Source organism: Lineus longissimus, chromosome 12, assembly GCF_910592395.1.
Source record: "Lineus longissimus chromosome 12, tnLinLong1.2, whole genome shotgun sequence".
NCBI classification, from domain to species: domain Eukaryota; kingdom Metazoa; phylum Nemertea; class Pilidiophora; order Heteronemertea; family Lineidae; genus Lineus; species Lineus longissimus.
In genome coordinates this window covers 14,771,215-14,790,668 of record NC_088319.1, presented here as the reverse complement: position 1 = coordinate 14,790,668, position 19,454 = coordinate 14,771,215, and the positions used below count along the sequence as shown (strand labels likewise).

At 41.8% G+C, this 19,454-nt stretch overlaps 1 protein-coding gene across 4 annotated transcripts in view; it reads left to right on the top strand.

Moving 5' to 3' along the window:
- Positions 1–19,454, top strand: part of LOC135497372 (leucine-rich repeat-containing protein 4-like) — a 93,926-nt gene that overhangs the window by 61,217 nt on the left and 13,255 nt on the right. For all 4 annotated transcript variants that reach the window (XM_064787217.1, XM_064787216.1, XM_064787219.1 and 1 more), the window contains exon 2: positions 1,882–1,919. The gene's annotated coding sequence lies outside the window, so the exon portion shown is untranslated. The remainder of the gene's footprint in view (positions 1–1,881; positions 1,920–19,454) is intronic.

The following is a 19,454-nucleotide window of genomic DNA, read 5'->3' as shown; positions in this document are numbered from 1 at the left end:
TCGCTGAAGACAAAGGTTTCGTGTCTTTGTTCCTCTGATTTGCATTGGATTAAAAGTGTCTTAAATCAAATATAAGTTGATCAAATCCCTAATATTATTACCAAGCAATGTTACCAAATCGAAACTTGGATCATAAAGCTGAATGAGAGATGGTGAAACTTGAGACTTACATTATTTCAGGAAACAAGCTCAATGACTCTCAGCAAAAATGCCTTTGAAATTCACCTGTGTGTTTGTGAAAAGATACACTTTCTGACACAAAAGAAGGTTATTTCGCCACTCAAGTGTCACTACATGTCATAACTGAAGCATCATAACCAGTAAAAAGTCAATGGAGCTTTATAAACAGGAAAAACAACATGTTTGCTTAATGTGAATCATCCAATGTGATATCACTTGTACACAAAGAAATATGACTTGGCATTCTCCGATAAAAGTTGATGAGCCGGTTGCTTTGTTTGTTTTTGTCATCGACTTGTAGCAGTGAGTCAACTGGTATGTAAAGAGTTTTCTCCATGAAAACAAATATCAGATTTTAAGTTTTTTTCAGCTGTGTTGGAAGATTATATCCAAAATGGCAGCACTTGTAAAAAATGATACGCTCCTCTAATTTCGATTTTTTTGGGCTAATCAAGCATTTCTGTATGAATTTTTAAAGAAGTACCTCTATGTTAAAACACATCAATTTCAACAACTTCAGGAACACTCCTTTTACATCCTCAAGAGGTGCTGCAGAAGGCATCGATGCTAGATCATGCACTTTTGTTTCATGAACATCACGTTCTTGGTGTGGTGTTCTAATTGAAGAAAGATTTGTTCGATGAGAATTTACCGAGCAATGGGTTGTATGTACATTTTGTGTAAGGAGAACTTACTTCTATGCCCAGCAAGGGTTAATAACAACACTATTACCACACCCTCAGATGCTTTTATACCAATTAATGATAGCGTTCTTTGTCTTGTCGAAGAGATACCTGCAGCTCAGAATCTATTATTTAAAAAAACTTGTGTTTATATGAGTCTGTTGAGTGTGGATCGATAAAGGTGGCTACAGTCCATGTGTTCAACAGACTATGTATAGTTCATACAGGATGCAAACAGTTACACAGACAGCTTAGTGAGAAAACTAAGATTTGTATTGGCGGCCCGAGATCATCAATCCCCGGAACGTTTAACAACCAGAACAGCGATATCAAGAGCACAGGGATATGTGCAGTTAATGTAACAGCTCTTCAGTTGTCTAATTTCCGAATGAATCGATTGACAAAGCATCATCTTGTCTCCAAACTAATTACTTGCATTGTCCTGAGGTTTATCCACCATCCTTCAGGTTCACACAAAGGATATCATGCAAACTACAACAAGAGGGCAGCGGGGTTTTCATTATTCATATCGAGCCAGTATGCAATGATCATTGTCTTGGTACATGTATCATCAAATGAATGCACTTTTGAGCTGTAAGTGTAACAGCAGTAAGCGATGTTTTCGTTCCAAGGTGATATAAGAAACGTTTGAAAGTATTGACATAACTAAGTTTGTCCAATATATTGAAATTTCATATTCCTAGATCTGGCAACTGGAGTGTAATTCCAACAGCTGGGACGTCCTCATATTCATTGTTTTCTTCGGCTTGTTACTAAAACTTTAAGGACACCAAGGAATTACGGAACGACTTCACATCTGACAAACTCCAATGTTAGAATAGCCAGCAATGTGCTGGTTACTCTTAGCTCCTCTAAAACAGAATATTTTTTTCTGGCAGCACCCTGTGTAATTGTTGCTGCGATAAAAGGATAGCTTTTCTGTCCACTGTTTGCAACTTGCTCTACCCTCGTGAACTTAATTCCTTACTTATTTGTTCTTACATTTCTATAATTACAGGATGATATTTGTGAGGATGCTAACCAGGAGTTAAAAAGGTAAATAAAGGCACTTATTACTTTTCTGTAGGTGAAGGAAATGTCATCTACGGTTTTTTCTTCACCGCCCGCCTTGTATTATTGTTGAGGGGGTCCTTTTGAAGGGATTTGCAGCCAGCTTTACATGTAACTTCTTGTAAAGCTGGTTATTTTCATAAACTGCTGGTCTCTTTACACCAGTCCGTGGTATAATGGCAATAAAAAGGAAATGAACAAAAAGGCATAATTTCCTTTTTCTTTCAAATGGAATGTAAACAAACCAAATCCTTTTCAATTAAAAACGGAAGTTGCGTGTATTGAGATGTTTATGGAAAATCAATTGATCCTGATTATGAAATATTGCGTGACACTCATAGGAAATTGACGTGGTGTTTAAGCAAAGGAACTTTAGAAAAACTATTGTTGAAGATGAGAAAAATCTGATATAACTTTCTTTAATCAGAAAGAACGGAAGGAATTGAACCTGTAGCAGGTGTTCTGTGCTCAGCGGTGTTCCCAAGCTTTGACCTCTTCAAATAAACCACGACATGTTTTTATATTTAAACAAAAACTAAATTGATAAGATTATAATTGAGTTATCCTCGACGATTTAACTGTCGTTTGACCCATATCAGTGGATCACCCAGTGGCCCTGGTGTGTCAAAAAGAAAACAATCATTTTGGAAGGGAGTAATTTTTGTGTATAAAATGCCAGCAATAAATTATAGTCATGCATAGCTGAATTCGTTTCGATAGTCGCCATCCGCAGCTAAGAGATTCAACTCGGCTTATTTCTGTCATAAATTCATTCGATAAACACTGTTCGCCAAGATAAGAACAATTTGTCTCCGCTCGAAGCTAACTTGGTAATAACTATTTGCACTGGGGCTACTCAGTAATGTGTTCAAAATTGGAATACATTGCATTCCAGCAGAATGTTTATTCAAAGTGATTATTCTGAGAGAGTGAAGGCTAGTGACTTCGATCTTGATTGATGTTGACGGTTTGTTCGCCTTGTCCACTAGGTATGTGAAGAGTTAAAGAAAAACCCGGCGAGCGCTTCCACCTATAAAATCAGCATAAGATATTGTTAGTCGATTCGGCGACAGGTGCCCCTTCAGTTAGTACCTCGGTCTCCTGTGTTTTGTAACTGTTGGAGGTTAGAAAGTGTGTATCACGCATGCGCTGTAGGGACAGCAATTACATAAATCGAACGCGCCATATGTTGCCGTGCTAAGGAACTACAGATTGCCGTGTTTCTTGCGTTTCCACCTATTAGAAAACCGCGTGTCAAACCCGTGTTTAAATTAGTCCCATCGAGCTCGATGGGGCCAATAGACACGGGGTTTTCACACAAGGGTATATTGAAGCACGGCAATTCAAAGGTGGATGCGCAAAAAACACGGGGATTTACTAGGTGGAAGCGTAACTAAAAGCGATAGATGGTGGTGCTTTTTTGTAGAGCCACCTCTCGAAGAAGATCAAATGGTATTATTATCTTCCACTTGGTGGTGAATTTATCACAAAATCAGCTATTTCCAATGCAGTTTTAGGCCTGCAAACTTCCAAAAGAGGTATATTTCTCCCTCCCCTCCTCTCCCCTGGACCAAACATGTAGCTATGGGGCTTGTGATCTATCTTAAATGTCTGATGATAGGTAAATTTAGAGCCAATCACAAGATTAAAGCCGAGACGAGGCGGAACAACGCTTTCAACATTGACAAGTAGGATCTATTTCCGTATGTAAGTAATTAAAATTTCATAAGGTGTCCTGCTGATGGCACAGTGGTGATTAGAAGAAAGCCATGGGTAGCTTAGAGTGTTTACAAAGCAACCTCATAGCAACCTTTACGGGGAGCGCTCCGATGAATTATTCTCGTTTGTTGACAAACCTTCGATGACAAAGATGGCGGCCTGATATATTGATGGGATGGGGTCCTCTTTGAGTAAGACATCGACTCATATTCACTGATGATACTGTTAGGGGTTGTAAATGCGATTAAAGGGCTATTGACCCAAAAAGGACTAAAATAGCCTGTTGCAAGATCTGATTTTGTTGTCAAAGCTAGTATCTAACTGAAGGAGGGTATCTAATTTAGTGATGGTATTGGAAATTATCTTGATACCAACCTTTAATTTATTGGAGATCACATTCCGGTCAGTGGAGTGGACACAGGAGGCAAAGGCTCTCGGCACTGCTGCGCACCGGGTCCCAGCGACCTGGAGTTGAAGAAATTATCGGTAGGCTACACCAAAGAAAGGTTTACATCTTAGATGACTCTGAAACAATGAGTGCACAACCCAATCGAAATTGTCACACTTGCCCACTGCCCATGTTTTCCTTTGAGTGACCATGACATTGACCGAAGGGAAGAGTAGTAAGGTTGAGGTATGTACAGGGCCTTAAAGGTAAAGGTCATATTGCGACCTATATGAAAATGTCCACAAGAGGAGCAAAGAATGTATCTTTGATAACTTTTCTAATACGTTCTGAATGACAATAACCCTAAGCGAACTGTCAGGTCTTTGATATCGCTGACGTGCTTTGATAACTGATACGTATGGCAAGCCAAAGCGGAATTTATTCAAGACTTTAGAATAACCATTCAAGAAGTTAAATATAAGTTCAAGAAGGAAATATATGTTCAAGACTAAAATATGTTCAACCTTGAATCAAATGTTTTCAACCTTAAATAAAATATGTTCAACCTTGAATAAAATATGTTCAACCTTGAATAAAATATGTCCAACCTTGAACAAAATATATTCAACCTTGAACAAAATATATTCAAGACTCACGTGACCATATTCAAGACTCACGTGACCATATTCAAGACGCACGTGACCACAAAATTGATGACGTAGAGCGTAGAATCTGTGGTACTTCTGATGCATTCTGTTTCACGACGTGATTGATTGCCTGTATAGCCTAAACACTCAAACATGTCAAAAGACAACGAGAATCCGATACAGTGGTATGAAAGGTGAGAGGCATTGCGCATTTTGAACCTATAATTTGCCTGATATGTCTGTGAAACATGTATCGACTCTGACATTCACTCGGCATCCATGTCATGATGTGTAGGATTACAGTACATGTCAGGTGCAGGCAACACCCTCCGCCAGCCTACCTCTCTGGCTGGGCACCACCTCCACAGCTAGGAACCTCTCTGACCAGGAACCACACGTGACTGGTAGTATCACTTCCAACCGTTTGAAGAAATGGCGGTGCTGTTGGTTGATATGTTGGCGTGCAGCAGCAGCTCAGCTCATGCTCCGCGTGCGGGTGTAAAAGAAATGCTGGTCCCCATGAATCTAAGTCCAGTCTAGAATTCCTTTGTGAGGAATATTAGTTCTTGTGGGAAAAGGGAGATATATTGTTCCGCTGTGATAGAATCAAATGCCCTCCCTTTCCTGATGCCCGCCTGTATTGTTCTTCTTCGGATGAAGGGTCTTGGCCTCTTTAGAGTCCTATTGAATGGTGCCGGTGTTCTATTGTTGAGGGCATTTAATATCAGGGGGCATCTGATTCTATTACACCGGCACCTTTAAATCATATGTTGGGTTTCTTTGTTATAGAATATAATAGGGCCTACATGCAGCATAGCACCTTTCCTTATTGCCCTGCCCTTACTTAGAGTAAATTATACTATACACCTACAGGGCCAGGGGCGTAGCTAGCTTTTTGGTCTGGCGGGGGGGGGGGGGGCAAAAGGCTCTCTGGGGGACAAAATGACCCTTTATGAAATCTTTTGGCCAAAAACACATATTTTGGTGACCTCGGGGGGAGGGGGCATTTGCCCCCCCCCCCTCTGCTACCTACGCCCCTGCTTTCCCGGGCCTGCTATATACTAGTCTCGTTACTCTAAGCCTCCTCTAAGCCCTGCCCGAAATAATCACTATTGTATTAGGTATAGGCTATAGATCACTCTGAAACACTAATTACTTGAGAAGTGTTCTGAGCACATTAATATTGGGTTTGCTGCCCGATGTCCAGCTTGTTCCAGGCTTCTGTCTAGGAGTAAGGAGATAGCGACACCCCCCAGATCGAGCCAATGACTGTCGAGCACATCCTGGGAAGATGCCCAACGCTTGCAGCGTTGAGGAGGGAGACTTGACCGGCTGACGAACACCAACTCCGCTTCTGATTACTAGTAAGTCTGGAGAGTCTGTTAGATGGAAATGAACACAAAGAAGAAGAATTTCCAGGCTGAGGGTCCAAGCAGAGTCTTTCTATACAAAAGACTCTGGTCCAAGTAATGAAATGACCACACGATTTAGTTTTAAAGATGTATTTATTAATCAATCAATAGACATCATTTGAATTACAACAATTTTGTTCAGTGGACACATTCGCATATCTATTAATAAAAAACCTCCTGATGAGAATTGAACATTTTACACTGTGACTACAATCAATGAATACCACTCTTGACTTTTTTAAGTAAAATGACTATAAAGTTATTACCACAATCCACCCAATATTAAATATTTCAAAGAAGTTTCTTCCAAACTGATCAATAACCCAATCTGTTCAATATTGGGCAAACTGTGTTAATTACAGAACATTTCATAGTCATTTCACTTGAAATGGTCGAGAGCAGGTTACCTCCACAGCCAGGCACCACCAAGTGAAAACAGCAGTCTATGTGTCCCTGGCCTTATACAATTGAATACTTGGATAAATAAAACTTTGAATCTGTTCAATATTGGGCAAACTGTGTTAATTACAGAACATTTCACAGTCATTTCACTTGAAATGGTCGTGAGCAGGTTACCTCCACAGCCAGGCACCACCAAGTGAAAAAAGCAGTGTATGTTTCCCTGGCCTTATACAATTGATAACTTTGATAAATAAAACTTTGAATCTGTTCAATATTGGGCAAACTGCCTTAATAATCGAACAATAATATAGTCATTTCTCTTGAAATGGTAGAGAGCAGGTTACCTCCACAGCCAGGCACCACCAAGTGAAAAAAGCATTGTATGTGTCCCTGGCCTTATACATTTGATTACTTGAACAAATAAAACTTTGAGTCTGTTCAATATTGGGTAAACTGTGTTAATAACAGAACATTTCATAGTCTTTTCTCTTGAAATGGTCGAGAGCAGGTTACCTCCACAGCCAGGCACCACCATATTTTCCTTAACTTCAATGCGCCTGCGTTACCGGAAGTGATCAAAACGGAAACGGAATAGATCCAAACGGAGCATGCGCATCCGTGGTGCCTGGTCAGAGAGGTTCCTAGCTGTGGAGGTGGTGCCCAGCCAGAGAGGTAGACTGGCGAACCCTGATCGGTGTAGGCGGCTCGGTACGTGTACAACCATGTGTCAAAACCTTCGTGCGAACAATTCGAGCTCCGAAACGCAACACAAGTACCATGGGTTCGGGAAAGTCTGGACGCGGGTTCGGGAAAGTCCGTAAAGCATCAAAACATGAGCAACTACGTCATCAATTTTGTGGTCACGTGCGTCTTGAATATGGTCACGTGAGTCTTGAGTATATTTTGTTCAAGGTTGAATATATTTTGTTCAAGGTTGGACATATTTTATTCAAGGTTGAACATATTTTATTCAAGGTTGAACATATTTTAGTCTTGAACATATATTTCCTTCTTGAACTTATATTTAACTTCTTGAATGGTAATTCTAAAGTCTTGAATAAATTCCGCTTTGGCTTGCCATAGATACGTCCTTCAAAAAGTTTATTTCGGGGTTTCCGGATATGCGTACTTCAGTTCATGGAACAAACTAGTATTTGGGGAAATGGGAATCTATTATTGCTGTTTGATCTCAGGTAAGCCGCCAGGTGGGATTTATATTTAGAAATCATTCATTTGAAGAGTAATGATGGGTTTGGCGGATTTTGTTATGCCAGAATATTGCAATCATGATCTGTAGTAGCAGTTTCATGAGGGTTACTTGAGGAAGGTCAGAGAATACACTGACCAGTTTGTCTCGGTTGACTTTAGCTTTATCAATTAACTAAAGTTAAAGCAATGAATTCAAATTTGAAAAGAATCTTTATCTCAAAGATTTAAGACTGTAAAGTTAACTTGCTGCGATTGTCTCAACTACAGATTTCCGGCAAAGAAGTTGTGCTTGGCAATCGGTCTCCGGTCTTAACTTTGATGTGGGGAACATGTTGAAGTCAAGTCAAGCACAAGATTATATCCTCGCTCCTAGTAGATATGCCCGTGCAGGACTTTCTTTAGTCTCTACTATTTACCTGGATGTGAGGTCGAGAATTTGAAGCGAAAAACATGTTTGAAAGGAAAGCGATCGTGTTGAAAACTCGATATGAACTGCAATTTGAAGCTTGTAGTAACATTTCTGATGAGAGGTAGACGGCTTAACTTTCAGAATCTGGTGTTCTTATTGGAAGAGATTTCACGAAATTATTGAAGAATTACCCTCAGAAGTTACTGTAAGCATGGTAAGAACCTTAAGAGAGCTTTATGTGGACTAGGACATTACAAAAGACAACATCCATAAACAAGGCTCCGGATGAGTGTCTGAAGGTTCCAAATACTCATTGTAAAACCTTCTTCAGTGTTTCAGTAAGGAGGCCATCCTGAGATTCAGGTTTTAGATATTCCTGCAGAATTCAACCGTGCAATCAAAGAGTTAACCTGTCAGTTGCACGTAATCCCACCCCATTGTCCCACGACAAGATATTCTCTCCGTGCCATCTTCTTAATAATTGGCTACTTAACAGAGGAACAATAGGAAAATGTTGTAACCTTATCCAGGGCATTAATAAACTGGCCAAATTAGAATTAATAATCGCGTTGTTGTAACAGCGTGCACAGCAAAGCACAATTCCTTTGTTTCGAATCAAAGGAGTCTGGATGGATATTTTTTGAGACTTTTTCATCCGGCGAGTCACCTTTGTCCCGATTGTCAGAAGACCCCGCCCGCGGCTATAAGCGCGCTTTGGGAAGGCATATGCCGCTGTTTTTACGTTGCTGTCACCGGCAGCGGATTAAAAAACGCACGTCCTGTGACATGATGCTATGGGCATCCCACCATGCTTCACTGAATGCCAGGCTATTGTGTCCTGTCCTCTTATGCACCGAACACGGAAGCGAATTCCATGGGGTGTCCTCGTCAGCCGCGGCTTTGGGACATCTCAGAATCCCGGGTACATTATCATATCGTGAGAGATCTATTATCTTCTCGCGAGATAATCCTGGCCTATTATCATTTCGAAAATCCTCGCACAATGTCAGAATCTCAATCTGGGCAATTGCCACTATCTTTCTCATTGAACGTGTCGATTATCTGGTCCCGCCGTGCTCTTGATGTCTCAATTGCTTCACCTTGTCCGGGGAAGGTTAATTTGGCGCTGGGTTTATAGGATCATAGGAGGGCAGCATCATGGTCGAATTCTGCGTTTGTCTTTATTAGGGTAGAACAGTCTGATCCCGTATTATGTTCGCTTGTGCAACATCACGATTTCGAGTAAGCTGAATTCTGTTTGTTTTAGAATGAACCCGAGAATGAACTATAGAGACTTGTCTTCTCCAATTGCATGCTGTGCCGACTGTTCGCGATGACGTGGCTAGCTATGATGGCAAAGGAGAAATCGTGAGAAAAAGGCACTTTTAAAAGTGTATAATTTTTGTTTATTCATACACGCCGTAGAGAGCTACTGCATGCTGCAGTGGGTGTTTTTATAAACTATATCGTGCAGCAACGGCATGTCGACCTCCAACCTGTTCGTCTGAAACAACATAATCCAAGCTATAGAAAAATCTTAACCAAGGTCACTCATTGACCTTTCCATCAAATTCCCTATTGGCACAAATGACAATATATATGATATAACGGACATAAATGGATATGGATGTCACAGGGGATTTAAGTAGATATCAACATGACAGTCCAGGCCAGGATGCAATCTAACTAGATCGTTTCGCATTGCTGTCACGCAAACAGTTCAGTTAATACTGGCGTTGAATTACTGGTATCCTGTGGTACATAGCGTTGCTGATGACATAAGTAAGTATGCAATGAATCCTTGCCAGTAGCTAATGCGATCCAAGTATAGTGGTTAAGGCGTTCGCCAAGTTCGGACTGTAGGAGCCCCGCGGGTAGCTCGTTCCGATGCGGCCGGTTGGTTGGCGACCAGCTAAGGGTACAAACTGCCTTCTCACCAGCTTTCAAGTATCTACGGCTTTGCCTACAGCTTTCCCAAATCTATACCAGCAGTCAGCCCGTAAGCTTTCCGAAATCTACACCCCTCTCAGCCCTACAAGCTTTCACAAATCTTCACTACTACCAGCCTCATCAGGTTGTTAATTTTCTCGACTCGACGATTGTTGCTAGTTTTAATAAGGCGTCAACAACATCTTCAAGGGTTGCCAATTTGCACAACCACATATGATAGATGAGATAGTCTATGAGGATTTAATTAATTGGAAATTAATCATTCCACACTTCAGAAGTTTTGACTTTGTTCAGTTTTAATTTCATGGTGTCAGATTGTGATATAGAACATTCGGTGATAAGTTGACAGATTTCGCATTTGTTGTTAGTTATATTTAGAAAGCTTTGAATGTGTATCTCAACTTATAACAATATTATCCATCATCTAATCTTGAAGAAAGCTTGATATTGGACCTGAATTTCGAGATAAGTTGCCGTTTCGAGGAGATGTAGTCGGCGTTTATTCTCCTCTTAAAGTTTGAGTCTTATATTGTTTTCAAAGTGAAATCGCTTGTCATCGTTTCAAAAAAAAAATTTCAACAAACGGTCGACTTCTTTCGAATTTGGTGATCTAGCTTTGAATATCCACACTTAAAAAAAGCTGATGTGTGATTTCATCTTGGTGTCAGCTATCCACTTAAAACCTCCTTTAAGCCTTTTTACACAGAATGTAGTTCGCGTGACAACTTGTTAATTATTGAGGGAAATTATCGATTGCTTGTTGGCAGTGTGGTAATATGAGTTTTTCCTAACTTCGTTCTTACAACTAAATGCACTTGTATTGGAATCTCTCGACAGAGACTTAACTTTTAATTGGAAAGATGAGTGATCATCAATACTGTCATTATGGCAATCCAGTTACAATAATCGGAGCTATTGTCCCGGGGATACGTTCCCCGCCAATCTAGCTAAATCCAGTTCTACTGTCATTTTGAAGAAAAAAAGCCGAAATTGCTATTTCATGTCAGTCCTGTCTCTAGTGTAGTAATCAAAAATTCATTTAAAGAAAATAACAACCTATTGTTTCAGTTTCTTCTCCGTCTGAGGTTCACGCTTACTTTGTCGGGTAAAATTCGCACGCCCGAACATTACGCGAGGCGTCAGGACAGAACTTGGTTCTCTTCAGCCTCACCTCGCCTCGTACAAGTGTACGGCCTTCTAAAATGCCAAAGGTCCGCGAAGGGCGAGTGTCTGCATCGTTTCTTCATCCTTTGTCTGCATGGTCTATTCTTCAACAAACGGTAGGTTTATCATGCTATTACAAATCCCGGAGGCCGCCGGCCGCCTTCAAATTGGCTGCTCGGGGTTGACACTGCCCTGCCTCCCTCCAGCTACCAAAGATCCACCCAAAAATAAAATTGTTCTCTTTCCTTATTGATGGCTGGCCATTTTCTTTCTTCTTTGCCATAGCAAACGAAAAAGGCAAACACGTAGTATTTTAAATCATTAGGCCTCTTTGACATTTTGTAGTATTTTCACGCTTTGTTGAAGAAATGTCAAAGTTAACAACAATCGTATTTCGAGATGATGCCAGTCAGATTAATGAAAAAAGTACATATTCCGTGGATAATGACATTAATTCGTGATCTTTCTTAACGCCATCCAATGTGTTTTTGTCCCGAACATTTCGCCTATTCATTACAAAGATATTTCCCTATAGACTAGCAAATCTGCACTCAATATCGTGCAGGGTTCTTCGAATACACGTCACTTGTATCAGTCACAGAATCTCCTATCGAAACATTGAGTAAAGAGCGGAACGTCAACTGCATGGGAGACTGTTACCCTGTCAGAGAGAGATTACTTACCAGTATACCTACATCCTCGGTGTCTTCCATCATAACTGACAATGTCCCCTAAAGCGAGCGAATGCCATTTCACGCGAAGACAAATTGTTAATTCAGCGAGAAAATTCAATATTATCTTCCCATTGATTTTCCTATTTGCTTCCCAAGCAGTTTGTGTAAGTGTATTAGTGCACTGAACTGGTACACCGGTGAATGAACATCAGGAAAGATAAATGGTACAATGATAGTTGGCTGATGCTAAAGGTATCACCATCGTTACCCCCCCCCCCCCCCCCCCCCCCACCCACCCACACACACACACGCACACACACTATACCAATACTAACACCACCAACACCGCCCCAACCAGATTCTCGACGATCATCACTAGCCTGCCGATCATGACTATCCAACTCCCAACAGTCTATGTGGGGCATATCGGTATATGGATCCAATGGCGGGGAGTCAGTTTGGGCCCAAGAGAGAGCAAAGGCTCAATTGCTGAAAAAAGGGCCTGGGGGGGGGGGCTAGGTGGGTGCCTTTAAACAAAAAGAGTGGCGAGAATACTGTGCAGTCAAGAAAAGTATGAACTTGCTACCAAACAAAACCATCCTACCCTTTAACGCTAACCCCTTTAATATGATTCCCATGCCTGAGGGCAATCAAATCTGTTAGCATAAAACATTGAAAGGTTTCTCCTGTCGATTATCAGGGCGACCTCCGATGAAAATGTCGCCGATGTGTCGCGCGGGAGTGGCCGATATCTTCGCACCATCTGGCCCCAGGGTTGGTATCTACTGCCCGTATCTCGCCCTAGCCATTGTCTGCGGCTGCCGATGCTAATGCATAGAGCGAATTGTGTCGATAAAGCAACAGGTCTCCCATTACTGTTTACTGATATATTGACATTCGTGTCATCGTGACGCATGCATGTTCAGTGACCGGGAATACACTCAGAAAGCAGTGTTCGATGTATGTCTATCCTGCTGTACAGAATTACTATCAGACATGTAGCAGACATGAGTAACTCTCTGATATAGTTCGTTTGATCCAAAGGCTAATTAGCTGAGAGTTGAATTTACAAATTCATATGACTTCTCGCAAAACTTTTTCAAATCTTAGAGATGATGTATAAATTCGTGCTTCTTCGTAGTGTTTTTCTTCTGTTGTATAGCTCAGTGTGGCCCATTGGCTGTAATTGCGAAGTGGACATGAGTCATCTTGCTATGCCCACACTTTATTTATTTATAAGATAAACTTGTATATCGGTCAGAGTAGCATTAACATGATTAATAAACAAAGTGATAAAAAGGACAAACTATGATAAGCATTGAGACATTACTAATGATATTGGTATTTTTGTGCACAGCCTCGCCATAACAAGAAAAAAATGCATCTATTCATGCATCTCCGTGTGGCTTAAGATCCCTGGGGTCGATGTTGGTTATATCGAAAAGTCTAGACACCCATAGTACAAGTTAGAAGAGATATTTAGACGAGTCCATGCTAAGTTGACTTCACCATGCTGTTACTCTAGTACTAAGGATACCGTATACCAATGTACTTGCCATGCTGTCACGTTAGTTGGATTCAATCTCATTTGGAATTTTGGAGATGCTATATTGGCTAAACTAATGTTTACTTTCCATCGATACCTGCTGCTGTTTTTCTGCAAGATGAACCGTAATTTCGGTATGAATTTCCAGGAGGCAGATAACAGTAAAAACATTGCTTACACCAAAGATGAAATCTCTTCGGGCATGGATTCCAAAGATGATGATATCTCCATGGGTATGGTTTCCACCTTGTAAACTACATTGTAATAGACATCCCTATCATACACTCTTATAAATAAAGGTTTTAAGCTTGAGACAAGCCTTTAATGTCTACATGAAATATGTACTTTTTTCATTAAGATACGGAGGATGGCCATGCCTCCTGAAAATCGGGGGCCGGGTGTAGTCGGAGATTTGGCCGGCTTGGCGACAACGTATTAACAAATGGGGACCTGCATGCATTCTATTGCATCCCATTACACTGATTAGGCCTACAAACCAACGAAAAGCAATATCTCTCTTCAAGACGAAAACATCCACATCAGAGCCAGCCAGCTGAATATCCATCACTTTCTGATCTCGACCACGGAGCTCCTTTGTCATAACTGTAATGAAATACTTGATAAGGATATGGAAACCTTACTCAAGAATGGTCATATCAGTTATACACCGGAATTAACTTCTCTTGATTCAGCGTTTGCTGGTGCTAGTTGCAATGATATCAAGTTTCGATGCATTGTCTGAAGCGCAGAATAGCCGGATAATGTTCCTAGATATCTGTTGACTTTGGCTACAAATAACTTCCGTTGGCTGAGCGGCATGTTTGGTTCTTAGCGGACAGCGGACAGCAATGGTGGGAGGAGATAAACACGCAGAAGCAGATAATGTTTAAGAAGATGCAGTAAAGACCGGTTGAGACAATTCACAAACAATCTTTTTGTAATGAAGCTTGCCCCTGTATTGGGGACGAGCGGTTTCTAGACAACTCTATGTCTTCTCTATAAATCGGCCTTTATATTCGTCTCGTTTGGTTAATATCTTGCTTTGTTAAAATAATGTCTCCAGGGTTTCATACTCAATCGGTTATGGCTGTCTCCCGCTAAGTGGTCGTTATTGAGGAAGTAGCCTGTGGTCTATTTGTGCACTGAAAGAATACGTCTAGTCCGACAAGGGGAAAAGGCATCCTTGGCGAAATGGCTTTAAGGACGATATGTAAGGTGAACGACTTAGGGGTCGTGACAGCTCTTCTGAGATGGATTAGACTTGTGGCTCTGTTGTCATGGTCGCATTCATACGTCTAGACGTCAGGATACGACACCAGGGGGGAAGCTGATCCACGTTATACCATATGAATGGGGAGGATCAGTTCCCAGACAACCGCATCTCTCCTTTCAACCACTCCATGTCAGTATTGGTCTTATTTGCATTGCTGTGTTTGCCCAACTGGGTTTCATAGTTGATCAGTTATTATGAGACAGTCGTCTCCCGCCCAGTGGCCGTTATGAAGGAAATGGCCTATGCTCTCTGTGTGCACTGGGGGAATACTTGTCTTGTCCGACAAGCGAAATGGTGCCTTCAGCAGCTATATGGCCATAAGGACATGTAAGGTGATAAGGGAGACATGTTAGCCGCGTACAATACGAGGTGATTCTGACTTTGCTGGGAATACAGTGTATACTGCTGAAGAAATCCTTCGATCTTGGTTTTCGGCTTTAATAACATCGTGCCGGGTAACCGGGACATTTACGAATAATAAAAAGCAGCACATAGTAAAATTGGCGGTAGTATCTAGGATAAAGGGGGAGTTTTTCTGCAGAGGCACAGAAAAACAAGTACCGACACACAAGATGGCGAATAATGGCAAAAGCCAGTAGCCTCGAACTGAGAAATTGACGTAGGAAGTTGGGCCGGCTTTTGTTGGCGGCAAATATAAACAGAAGACGGAAGCGCCGACACCATCATTACCAATATCAAATCAAATATCTCTATTCACACTTCATTAGCAGTATAATACTGCAAATGTACGTCGGCGAATCTCCACCTCAAAGATCGAAATCACATAGTACACTTTCTCAGTCTCACCTTTCCTTGAATAAAATAAACTCAACATTTTTAAAATGCAACGCGCGGAGCAAATAAGTCATCTTAAATTGACAGAACAGTTGGAAACCTCATCTCTGTCGTTTCGATTCCGTTGGTAATCTTCTCTCACGCTCAGATTGAGATTGAAGAGTTTGTGACCCTTCCAGACGGAATAAAATTAAACTTAACGACCATGTGGCTTAGTCTACTTGGGAAGGATGTTTACTGAGTACTCGTATGCAACAATTTGTAATAATTTGAGCAGTCTTGGAGAAAATTGAGAGGTTTCCTTCGGTGAACGTGCGTGTGCTGGCGAACTTGTTTTCATTCCGAGTGGCTTTGGAGTATCTTGTGTTGCTTAAGATTCTGTGAGTGTTGTATACTTTGTGGCTATTTGGCATTGCTCAAGGGATATTGAGGAGTTTGCATGTGGCAATAGGCACATCGGAGGTAACATGTCATTTCATTGCTGGTAATGGCACCTATTCTTTATGTCCTCAAACGAACAAAATGCCCGGATGTATCAAGTGTCCTTCCCAATAGGTACAAAGAGAAGTACATGTATAGTAATCAATCACGTCAGAAAGGCTATGCCTTGGTCAAAATAACCATCTAAAATATTTTCATAATATCAAAGTTCGTGGCCGTTCCTTGTCCTTTTCGCGGTCATGTCTATCCAATAATAGCAACGAAGAGAAATATCAGCAAGGCTGCATATTCTATCTTGATCCGGCGAAACCGCAGAGCACAGGGCGTCCACAATGGCCACAATTACGCGTAATGTCTGTTTGGCGGTAATCCTTATGATATTAGTTCAGTGGTCGATATGGCGTACAATATGAACGACTAGAATAGATATGCCACCACTGATCCAGATTGAAAGTCGTCAGATTATTGCACGTTAAGATGTGAAACATTGTAAACCTCATTCTATTTGGGACTGTCTCGGATAAGGTATCTGATGCAACCATTTTGGTACAGGCAATGGTTCTCTTCCTTTGGAAGCAAGGCATGATGTTCCAACATGATCTACGCATGTTGATGAAATCACGGATATGGCCGACACCAAAATGTGATTCGGGTGAAATACAAATTCTCGCGACACCCTGGTCCGATAGTCTAAACTTCACTTGGATCATTATTGGCGCCAAAGTATACCTCACCGAGTAAAAACCAAATCCTCCTTCCATCCGGCTCGGAAACGTGCCCTTCCCGCAAGATCGCCTGGGGTGGGCTTGTCTCCTCACGGTATAGTTCTTCCGACGATCGTTTCATCTTGGTTGTAAATCTGCCGGATCCAATCGAGCAAGTCGGGTCTTATCTAGTCGCCTTGTTGCTCGGTTGCTGCGTCCTCAGGGAGGGAACAATGTTACAAATGTCTGAGCAGATATTAGTTGTATTCCAGCCCATTCTTAATTCACCAAGGAAAATGTATGGTTAAAGTGAACTTGTACACGTTGGAGTGATGGATAGTATTTGACACTAGGTATCTTTGGCTGTGATCTCGGACTGGCGTCTCTGTATCGCGTTGTCAGCCAGATGTACTCATGGGGTTTCCTTTCCCTAGCTGCCTGTTGCCTCTCGTGTAATTTAAGATCGAGCGTGGATAAGGCTATAGCTCTAATTGAAATCCATGCTACGTATTGGGAGCAGTCATTGCACTCTCATTGTTAAAGGTAACCATGCGTGTTCCGACTCCACATCGCCTGTGTGCTTTGCCCTTCGCCAATTGGTCGTTGCTACCCTTTCTAAATCAAAGTTCTTGTACAAGATAGTCAGAGAGTGAAAACCTAAAATATTGTTTCAAATGTTTAGGTAACCGACACACGTCATATATGGGTGGTAGTCCCCATTCGTGTGATCGTTATTTTGGTCATATTTGTTGTTAAAGAAGTAGATGTCACTGTCACGAGGTACAAAGGTCGACGTTGTGGTTGTCGCCGCCAAGTCACCTAACCGCAAAAGCCAGCGGTCACAAAACAAACATGGATTCTGTTGCTACAATTTGCTCTCATTTGCCGAGAGCTTCCGTAACATGTTTACCCCTCCAGTAATTCGTAGTAAATGCAATTGTGCCTTTAGTTGAAGAGTTGTACGGAGAAATAGCGCGGAGCTATTTGGCTACCTCTTCAACGCAACAGTCATTAGCGGTTTGTTCGCCCAGCACCGCGTAATCGCTCCACAAAGTTCTTTGCTCAAGTGCTGATTTTCTGTTCGGGTTTTTTGCGCGGAATGTTCTCAGTGAAGGATTTGATTAGCGGTAACACCGGGGGTGCTGCGATACGGTTGTTCGAGGCAATATCAATCACTTGACGACGATAGTGTGGGTATTCCTTACCCCTAAGGCAGGTGTGTTAATTGCCGGGTTATGGAGACGCGGTCGCGACCGATTACGGAATTAGGCCCTTTGGTCGGGTTAGAGGGGTGAATTTGGTCATGTGGACCGCCCAATCCAGTGGTCGTGGCCTGGGTACTGGGATGGTCGTGTTACCGGGGTGGTCGTGTTCAGCACTCTCGCTGTGTAGGCAGACATGCAAATGTGTATACCAAGTTTCAGTGGACCACCAGCAATTACGAACGCGTTCCCCTTTAACGCTAACAAGATCCGGAATCAATAACCAGCGAGATCGGAAAGAAACACGGGAAATAAAAACTCGCAACGAAACGCCACAACTCTGATATGCTCAGCAGTAATTAATACAAGAAGAATAAGGATTTTTCATCATGTTTCCGTAATCTTAATGCAAAGTGTTTGCGATGTGCATGAAGTTAACTGTCAGTCTGACAGAACAAGATGAAGTTGATGACAAATATCAATAAGTTGGCGACAGATTGGAACAACTAACAAGCTTCCATGGTGACGGAGTTGTTGGAGAACGATGCTTCAACCAGATTGCTCCAAGTACGCCACACCACCCATGACCTACTTTCCGAAGCGATCCGAACGTAACTGTGGAAGGGACGGTTTGTACCCCTTCAGTATGATGACACCGGTGTCATTAGTTTTGGCATTTGTTTCTACATCCAAGCAGATTCATTCTTCTTTCTTCAACCAGATTGCCTTTATACAGTAATTGCACTCGGCACTTGGCCCATTTTCTGAAGTGATCCTAAACTGTGGAAAGCACGTTGAGTACCTCATCAGTATGGTGACACCAATGTCATTAGATTGGACATTGTTTCTACATCCAAGCAGGTGCATTCTGCTTCAAGGCAACGTTCCTTCTACCGAGTTGCCTCGACTGCACCTTGACCCTAACATATATTCTGAAGAAGTCACCATGGAAAGGACAAATATCCTCTCAGTATGACATTGGTTATTAGAGGAGCTCTTCCAGGTCGATTGAGAGGATACCTGAGACAAGGAATCAATTAATGGCTGTTCCGTCCTCGCTGAGATTTCTTCCGAGGCATCTGGTGTCACCCAGAAAGAATGGTTTCCTGTGCAGAGGGAAGGCGCAACCTGTTGGCTTTGTAAGGTATTGGATTAAAAGAAGGAGTACAGGGGAAAAAAGATGTTTTCCGCATAAAGAATGGACGGAAGTATCATATTCAGTTATAGCTGCTCATCGATGTTAAAGTACACGCACCATACTTCTAACAGCTGCGTTGGGTGAGACTTTCTTTCACATCAGCCGGTAGTAGGCGCACAGAGGCAAATGAAATTGAACCAAAGTTGCATCCTTAACATCATGCCTGTGCTTGTATTCCCGACATATCACAGCTTTGTCTACATGCATATTCTAACTTTAAAACGCATTGTCGCCAATTCGGGCACGATAGCACAATGACGAGATTCTGCGAATGAGAGACATGAGATAAAGCCGGCGTCTTCATCAGTTGGTACATCAGTCTATCAACAGGCCGAAGCTGGGGAATCTTATCTCGACCAGAGATCCATGAATCCCAAAAGATTAATT